General features: G+C 33.6%; 2 non-coding genes across 2 annotated transcripts; both read left to right on the top strand.

Annotated features, from left to right (window-relative positions):
• The first annotated feature begins 2,313 nt into the window (after positions 1–2,313).
• Positions 2,314–2,432, top strand: LOC142987736 (5S ribosomal RNA). Its single transcript, XR_012960524.1, has one exon. It is a non-coding gene; the product is annotated as a 5S ribosomal RNA (ribosomal RNA).
• A 1,105-nt stretch (positions 2,433–3,537) lies between these two features.
• LOC142987746 (5S ribosomal RNA) lies at positions 3,538–3,656 on the top strand. Its single transcript, XR_012960534.1, has one exon. It is a non-coding gene; the product is annotated as a 5S ribosomal RNA (ribosomal RNA).
• The last annotated feature ends 6,578 nt before the right edge of the window (positions 3,657–10,234 follow it).

Here is a 10,234-nt window from a genome sequence, read left to right as displayed (position 1 = left end):
GAGAGCTAGTTAGAGAAAATCGTTAATTATTCGGCTATTTAAGTTCATAACAACATATGTATTGACAGACAAACGCCCACATCATATGAACACAAAATAACATTGAAATATGCCTCACATGCTACACTCGGACATGTTTAGTATTAGTTGGCGAGTTTGATATACTGTTATGAATCGTTTCGACCTTGACCAAAGACTTAATACACACAGATTTGCCATACGACTGCGAAACTATTACACTTTGTTGTTTGTTTGATAAATTGTTTATTAAGTTACGTGTCTGTATTGTTTTCTCTTGTGAAATGTAATAGTGAGAGTGAAAGTCCCTAGATGCTTTATGTACATAGACTTGTTATTGGAGTATAGTAAGTATGAATATGTATTTGTTTAGCATAGATTGTTTTGGCGATGAAAATTAGTTAAGGTCGATATTCATTTATCAACTTCTTATACAGTAGTGAATAGTGATAATAAAAAATCAAAACCATAGCTAAAAATGACAATATTTTAGTTTGTTTGTATGTTTAGTTTCGTCTTGCGATAATCTTTATCATATATAAGTCTAATCTTAGTCGAAATCTTAACAGAATCGTCTCATTCAATAAGCTCCTGATTGTTGATGGTCTCTTACAAACTGATTACTTCATTACCTAGTAAGTGGTAATCAGAACCGTTGTGTTGTCACCAACAAACGTCATCACAATCAAGTAGCTTGATTGATCACTATTTATTCTGCGTGAATTAGGTCAGTCGTTACTTGCTGATTAAGTATGCATAGTAAGTTCATTAGTTTTGCACAGTAACGAGCTGGGGGTTGATTAGTTTCTGTTAGTGCCTTGTGGTAGGAGTGCAGTTTAGGGGAAGTACTATGTTGCAATTCCTGACTCGGTACTGGTGGGGGAAAGAGATAGCGTTAGTGATCTCACAGCTTGTTAAGTTTAAATCCTTATAATAGATTTGAATTGCCTTAGCTCTTTTTGCCGTACTACTGCTTACATATTTTGAGACCAATCCTACTAGAATTCAAGGTGGTCTAATTGTTCTGGGGCGTGCAGACTCTACATTCAAACATTACATACACTCAAACATTATCAAAATATCTTGAATTCAAAGCAATGTAAAATTGTAAAGACGGTATAATATTTCCAAAGTATTGCTGACAAGGACAACCAATTTCTTTAAAAAAACACGTACCATAGCAACATTAAACATTCCAACTCATAAAAAAATCAAAAAGTACACTCACACGAAATCCAAATAAAAAAATAACAGAATAAATAACCGTTATTTCTCGTTAAAACAACGCCGACACATGGCATTCAATAATTTACCCCGAAACTCGAAATATATAGAAAAGGCAGAGTTCAATTCATTTATTTTTCCGAACAGCAATCTATTAAGGGTGCGATAAACGGAGGCTGCGTTAAAATAAATTGATTTTATTCAAATTTCTATTAAAGCACCGGCTCTCTGTGTTTCTTGAGATTGCTACGGGCCCAGTCTTGTTATTGGGGAGCTAGGAAACGTGGTAGCACAGTGGAGGATGTGGCGCAATTACCTATTGGCATACTTAATGTGTTTTTTGGTTGAGTATAGCAGCATATTTCGCTCGTTAATTAGCAAAATATGATGTTTTATAAAAAAATTTAACCCGTACGAATTTTTTCTAATTGTAATTAAGTAGCATGCCAAAAACATGATTATTCGAAACAACAGGATATTAATACCGTCCAATAGCCTTCAAAAGGAGTTTTAATCATATCATCGCTTGAGGTATCTGCATCCCATATGTCCCACTGTCTTTCAACGTGTAGGTTTAAAACTTATGACAAAGAAAACGGAATCAAAGACTTAATTATTCCATTATGCCTCTGAACTCACGCAATAAATACGCTTGAAGTCAGTATTTAGCACTAAATTCTGTGGCTGTCAAAACCCCCAAAAACCGCCACATCCATATTTCCGCCATCCACAACAGATTCCCACTCAAAGCTTGTAATTGAAAAGTTTGCGAGTGGAGATGTAAAGTGATTTATAAGACAGCCGGAGTGACGGTCCGGTGCGACCTTTTTATACAGTCCAGTTAACATGGTATGGACGTTGGCAAGCATAATGCTACAATGAGCCAACATTTTAAATTGGTAGTTTGATAAGTTTGTAATGCATGTGTTTCGTATTATTAGAATCTTTGGCGTAGAACCAACAATACATTATTAAATTGCTATTTATTTACAAAAATAACTACAGTAATACGTAATGTCTAAACAGTAGGTGCGTTTATTTCTTGTGCCATATAGTTTGCGAGTGTTTATCGCCAACGTCCATACCATGTTGAATACACCGGTTCTCGTCCGATCACCGAAGTTAAGCAACATCGGGCGCGGTTAGTACTTGGATGGGTGACCGCCTGGGAATACCGCGTGACGTTGGCTTTTTGTTTATTATTTTTTTCTTATCCTACTATCTGAACGTCGCTTTGATATAACATCAGATTTTTTATAGACCAACTATTATCCCAAATACTCTAACCATAGAGTTAAATAAACCGTATTTAGACCAGTCATCTAAATAAAGGCTTAACTTAACAGCTGCTATTGCTCCCGACAGATCACGCACACATGCAAATAGCTGAAATCATACAAAAACATCATAACACCCGATCCTAACATTAAGCAAACACCATGAACCCTTGCTATTTGCACGACATCGCGACTCTATCCTATGTCAAATAACAAAATATACCAAATTATACATACAACTATACTAACTACCTTATACCTTATTACTATGGGCACAAAGTTCAAATTTCAATGGCAAAATGTTTGGAGATAGTATAAAGTTTGTGGTGGTTTAGATAAAAGACGTTTACAATTTGTCGTTGCACGCCTTGTTAGGAGTGACACGGGTACAGTCAGCATCATCGTTTATAACAACAAATATCGGTTGGTATTCAAAACTGAGCTTATTATAGAAATGATTGTTAATTTTGCAACAGTTGCAAAGCAATCGCTAAAAGTTTGGAGAAGTCGTAACTGCTCCATTACTTGTTATTTTATAGCTCTACATTTATCACTATGCGATAGGAATTAGAAGTACTTCTTTTGACAATAGACTTATTAGTATAAGACTTATTTAGTATAACAGTGGCCCTGTACAAGTGGGAAAATAGTTTATTTCCCGCCAAGGACTTTTTTAAAGATTCCTAGTTAGTTCAGGTTTCCAAACAGTGCACCTTTACTGTCACAGCAAGTAATAATTTGTGCGTAAAGTTAGCGATATTTACATTTTTTACTTTGGATACGAAAAATACGTAAAAGACTGTGAACATTTTTAAACAACCAGTAGCAAATGACGATTGTATAATAAGGCTAAGCGTAAGCTGTGTTACAATTTGACCAATGATATATTATATTATGGCGTTCATAATAGGGTTGTGTGATAAAAGGATTAATATTATAACTAATAGAGATTTGTTTATAATATTACACATTAACTTGAAATGAAATTAAAATGTTGGCTCATTCTGACGCAATGCTCACCAACGTCTATACCATGTTGAATACACCGGTTCTCATCCGATCACCGAAGTTAAGCAACATCGGGCGCGGTTAGTACTTGGATGGGTGACCGCCTGGGAATACCGCGTGACGTTGGCTTTTTGATTAAATTTATCGAAACTTTTGATTTTTAACCATAACACCACCAATCTTATTTCAAGTTATAACATTTTATTATGACCAAAAATATTAAATGTATAAAAGAGATGCAGTAGGTAATGTAGATTGTCATAAGATTTTTAACAATATTATTTAATTTTATGAAATTCAGATGCGTAAAACAGCAGGAAAGTAAAGCTCTTTCTTCGTAAATTCCTGAAATCGTGTTTCCTTTAAAAATATACGAATGAAACCGTACCGTACGTTTGTTCAAAATAACGAGATGCTAATTAAATAATCACCTAAAGCCATTCCAAATAAAACACATTCGTCCAAATTAAAATAAATGCAAATTCACTAACCCAAATTCTAATCTGAAAGAGACGGAATAGAAAAAAGTCTTTTCGAGTTGTAATGAACATTCAATTAGACCGAGATTCTTTATATACTCCGAAGCGTGAATGGACGATGCTGAAAGGACGAGGCTCGTGTAAAAATAACGTAAAACATAAATAAAAAAACCTTTTGACAACCCTAGGTTTTGGAGACTAACGATACAAACATCGCTCTTGTGACGTCACTGTAAGGTTGAAATTCGTGTAGGGTTGTCTCACTCGTGTGTAGGTGTTATTTGGTAAATTTGTGAGGAAGGAGGGAGTGGTACAAAGGCGTCCAGGCCCATATTCATGCAAGTCCGGATGAAAAAGTTGGTACAATACGAGTCGCGTCATTAGGGAGTGCTCGGTTGAGTGTGGCTAAGTGGCAAGTTTGTGCGCTTGCAGGGAACAACCCGAAGAGCCGTTCGAGTTTCGACAACGAATTTTGTTCGCAAGGAACGGTTTTGTTTCATAATTTGAGTGACGAATATTTAGTTTTAACTGTAAAATGAATGTTCTACAAGAGATATTTTTGTTCTGTAAGAAATGAAGTAATAAATAAAGGAGTCAAAGTATAGAATAATTTTGTAAAATCGAGATTGTAGCAATGTTTCTCAAACTCTACAAAATCAGGTGATTTGTCTTCCCTTCTTATTGTAATCTTATCTTTCATTAATAATATTATTGTTCGATTGGTTCATATTATTATAGTGAATAAAAATCATTTTATTATTTCAAAATTGCCTGTTAACCTTTTGCCTACTAATCTAACAAAACCTAGATGTAACAACTATTTTAACAAATTAGATTAACCAGTAACATAAAAGCAACAAAAATATATCAACATCTATTATTCTTCTTCTTTTCTCTATCGATAAAAAACATGTCTTAGCGATATTATTTCGCGAATATCTCAAAGTACGTTCCCCGACACCCAATCTAACAGGGCACTAAGTACCATTGACGCTTCGTCTCGTTTTAAAAAAGCTCTCGAACACGCCAAGTGCGTCGATCTTGGCTGTTTCGTTTCGCCGCGCACTCGATTCAAACGATTTCGGGTTAGTGGTGGAATATGGTATTCGGATATTGTAATTTACTGTGCGATTTTTGCGGATATATGATTTTAAATAGTTGTGATTATTAAAGTGACGAATTGAGGCCAAAGCCAAATTATTATTTTTCGGTTTAAATACTTCTTATAAACATCATAATTAACACCCAATCAGGTCTAATAAATATTATGCTTGTCAGTTTAAAACTATTTGTATTTAATTAAATAATATAACGAACAGGCCATGCAGTATAAAAATATTACAGCTCTATTATGTGCTTTCATTTAAGTATTGGACTATATTCAATAAAGGGTTAAATTAAAACTGCCCTGAACGATATTTCAGAAAAAATTAAACGATATATCGGCCATGACACTCACGAATATAAACGTCTCTTCATGTGCGGTTATTTATGAGGCTGTACTTGATTTACTGCATTTTCCATTCAGACAGTTGTAATTGAATTCTCTTAATAATATTAAAGTATTAATTTTACATAAATACACGTTATCTCAGCGGTACGATATTAATTTATTGTTTTATAAATGAGATTTAAGAGCTCGTTCGATGTATTTATAAATTATTTTATTTAAAAATATACTTAAAATTAATATCTTTGGTGCAATCTATGAAAATGGTGTTGCGATATTTTGATGCAACATTTACTCTCAAAAATGCATTTACACTAATATGATAAATACGGTAATCCATCCATCAGTTATACTTTTACGGCTAAATCGCTGAACAAATTTTACTCCCAGCATGAAGATAGATGAAGGTTTGGGATAAAACATAAGCCCACTTCATGATAAGAAAACCACGCATAGTCGCAAGATAAGTGTGTAATAAAGTATCCTATCAATAAATGGGTATTGTCTATATCAATTTCAAAGATTTTAAAATACATCTAAAATATCCGTATACGTAACGTCTTCAAAGTACATCACTATTTATACTTTAACTCAAAGAACACCTTCGCCGGAGTTCGTTTGATGTGCGGAATCGATTCTGATTTGACTGTCATCAATAAAATGTATCAAACCACATAAAATATGAAGGAGAAATTGGTTGAAGTATGATCGAATCAAACGGGAAATCTGTTAAGATTTTTTTTGTTATTTTATTTTTTGTTGTAAACACAGTCGTAAAATTATTGGAAACATTCTTGTTGGTAGAGAACCTGTTGTAATTGAGACCTTTATACCTATTTTGGAAACTTTTGCATATATTATGTCTCAGATAATTTATCAGATGGAATTTTGACAGTTGTTCTGATACATTTACTGTCACTATAAATAGTTTATCTCAGACTTATTCACAAACTGTGAACTTGTCTATTAGATTTTTATTACGATATGTAGACCATCTAACATATTATAATACAGTCATATAAGCACTATCTTATTAATAAACGCTGTGAAATTTTTGATTTTGAAACAAATACAGTTTTTATTGATTGAAAGTGGCAAAACACTTGATCACCTTACACGTTTGTTAGTAAGACAAATTTAACAAATAGCACACATAAAACAAGTCATCACAAATCGCTTGCATGTTTATTCGATTGTACTAAAGTTAAAATAGCGACAAATGGTACTCACTAACGACTGTCAATCAAAACGTTAGCAGATTCTGCAGAAGTGTGCAAGCAAAGCATCAAAGTGAAAACACTAGCAAAATATCTAACAGCATAAAACTCTGAAATTGACGTCATTGCTGTCAGTGACGTCACGAACCCGCCGGCAATATTATGACGCGGGTTTTCAACCAAATACTTATAAAGAACTGTAAAGCAATACCCGCAGTAGAAAAATCAACCTTAAGGTAATGTTTTAAGGTTGAAATTCGAATGATGCAAAGGTGCAGCACAAATTATATTCAAATAGGAAAAATCTAGGGTTACCATCTGCAAAATTACTGGGATATGAGTTCTGAAGCTCTAATATGTTAATTTAAAATTGGACGTTTTTGTGCAGTGACGAGGTATTTTCGTGAGGAATGTTTGCAGTTGATTATACGTCAAAATGTTATGTGTTTAACAGTTTGCATGTATACATTTATTTTTACGATTCGAGTGGAATATTTAATCAAAAATGAAATAGAAGAATATGTTTTTGACTGTATTTCTCAAAAGAATAAGAAAGGGACTTGAGGTAAAGTTACTTTTCGTAAATATATTTTTTTTTCGTACAATTTGATGGAACCTGCCGCCAAATGAGGGGCACGCAACTAAGACTGACTCAGGAATTGAACTCTCAGATGTTGAAAATCAGGAATCACAGACACTTTTTACCCAAAGAATTCATTTTAACGCGGACAAACAGTACCTAATTCCTATCTACTTGTAATAAACGTCGCAACACTATTATCAGTTATATAGTATTATGTCACTTTCAATCAATTTCGTAACTGTAAATGAGTGAGTAAGACAAAATACTGTAGGTACGAATAAACAGAACTTACACGACGCTTATAAGTAAGCTAGTAAATAAATACAAAAGTTAATAAGATACAACAAAACAGAAGGTAGCCCTAAAGGAACCAGAACTAGGTTACCGCTGACAGGTAGTATTTTCAGTTAATTAGTACGATTTGAGTTTTTTACTGTACTTAAAAAAAAACTACGAAGCTTTGACTGAAAGTGAGCGACGTTGGAAATTTCGCGGCTTATTTACTTTAAAAATTTTGTATGTTTGTAATTTTTATGCTTTTCCGCAGGTCGGTTCAAAATTAAATGGAGAGCAAGCTTGAAAGTCTTTATTTAATTTGTCTGTATTGACCGCTTTCGATCGAGTAGTAACACATTTTTGGGCTTCCATTCAGGTTAAAAAAGATCAGTGTAAGAGAAACTCAGTGAAAAAATCAAGTATGATGATTTAAAAACCTGCTTACATTTCGAAGATATAAAAAGATAGTTATTTATTTGTACCAGTGTTGAAGTAAATTATGTTTTTTGAAACACTGGTTTAAGTTTCTTGATTGATGTGAATCTAAAGCTTGTGCTTTATACAATTTCTCTTACATTCCCATTTGATTTCATACCGTTAGTGTATTTAGAGCGTTATAAGTTTAATTTGTATCGAATGAGTTGTAGTTTCAGTTGAGTTTACAAATAAAAATAATAATTTTACTGTAGCTAATAAAAGTTATTACGTAAGAATAGTATGTTGTTGCCGATTGCTCATTGCATTACTTTAAAAATGCGTACTACATTTTTCTACAGTCGCATACTAATTTATTAAGAAAATAAATAATATTTTGATCACGGATACGCAGATCATGCACATTACTAAGGGCCCAGTTACACAGTTTGGGAAGAAGTCTCAGAAACCCTATCTGTTAGATAAAGTGACAGCATATATTTGGTAAAATATTATCTGATATAACTTTATCAATAACTTCGACTAATTTCATTTTTGTTTACAAAAGAACAACTTCACAACTACACTTCGTTCAACAACCGCGCTATTCAAATCGCATCGCATAACTAATCTGAATTTAGAAATCAAAATATCAACTTCTACATTTCACAACTAACACTTTAACTCCCTCATCATTCGAACCCCAATTACCAATTCTGCCAACAAAATCCTTCGCTGCTTTCAAACCACTAGCCAAAGTCGAACGGTTATAACAAACTACACTTAGTATAAAATCTAAATGAGCTGAAAACTTGCGGAATATTAAAAAGTAAGTGAAGAATAGACCGCTGCTCACAGCAAAGTTAAAGAACACTGTACTGCCTTCAGTGGAGCAGAGAAGTTGGGAGTCTAGAAGAGACTGGACACAGGTCATTGAACCTGAACCAACATGGGCTAAAAATTTTAGTCTGATGACGAAAAAGAGCTATCCTTTTTTAAGCAGCCTTGGTGCGCACATTCCATAGACGGTTGTGCTTTGAAGGAAACGTAATAAGTCGGTCCCAGTAGTTGTGAATTATGATAACAGTCGATAAGCAATGAATAATTTTTTGGACACATAGAATTAAAAATTGAAAGCGTTTTAATAAAGAATATAAAAATGTCTAGCTTCATAAGAGAAAATAATCATAGGAAAAATATGGTGTTTGGTGATGTGCAAAATTATTATAATTATAAGTTCAACTAAATGAAACTACGAACCATTTAAGGCTTATGATAATTAGACTTATGATAAATGTTGGCTATTTGTTGAGTTTGTGCACATCTTCAATTTCGTAACGTAACACAATCCAAATGATTTCCACTTGAACAACAGTTACCTAAAGTACGTTCCCGCATAGTTTCCAATCAAGAAATCCTCAGGCCTAGACTATCGCAATATCGATTGAGTAAATTCCTCACAATATCTCGCACCTATCTGCTAAAGCCTTAAAGCCAAAATATGGTTAGACTGACCGCACGGAGCTATTTCATTAGTTAGAACGGCTTTGGAGCCATTAAGCTACGAGCCTCTCCCGTCTTCCAGACACATAAATCATTCTGGAGCATCGTAAGGAATTCTAGGTCATTACCCAGTACCATCACACTTCTCTCTACATCCGTGCCTTTCCTCAAACTTTAAAGGAGAGTAGTTAAATTTTTTCTTTTTAAAAAACTGTTCCACCAACTCAAAACCCTCTAATGGACGGAACCATTAAGCATTCATCGATTCCTAATTTATCTTACTTCTTTAATTGTTCTTTCTTTCCAAATCGATAAGTTACTCGAGAACTTTTTTATTCGATTACAATCGATTTGAAACTCTGTAAATGTCGTAAGTCGTCGCGATAATAATGCTTTAGAAATTTTTCAAGTTCGATATCGCATTCATGGGCTTAATGACTTTTTGGAGTGTTTTTTTTAGTCAAAAGGGTTTTGAAATGGAGGGGAAACTTTTTCCAATATTTTTTCAACGAAATTGCGAGTCAAATAATTTAATAGAATATAGGCAAGGATGGAAAATCTGGTACGCACAATATGTTCTTACTAAAAAGTGTGTTTTTATATCACTAACTTAGGTATCTTTTAATTTACTAAAATCCATTCGCGTCATTGATTCTTCTTGTTCAATTCTCACCAGCCTCCATGCAATAAACCCAACAAAAAAGACAAAATTTGACAGTGACAGCGGCCAGGCGAAAATTTTCTAAAATTATTGGTAATTTTTGTATAGAAGAACATATTTTGTA

The sequence above is a fragment of the Anticarsia gemmatalis genome, chromosome 3 (assembly GCF_050436995.1).
Source record: "Anticarsia gemmatalis isolate Benzon Research Colony breed Stoneville strain chromosome 3, ilAntGemm2 primary, whole genome shotgun sequence".
NCBI lineage: Eukaryota > Metazoa > Arthropoda > Insecta > Lepidoptera > Erebidae > Anticarsia > Anticarsia gemmatalis.
Note: the sequence above shows the minus strand (reverse complement) of the source record. Positions and strands in the feature narration are given on the sequence as shown.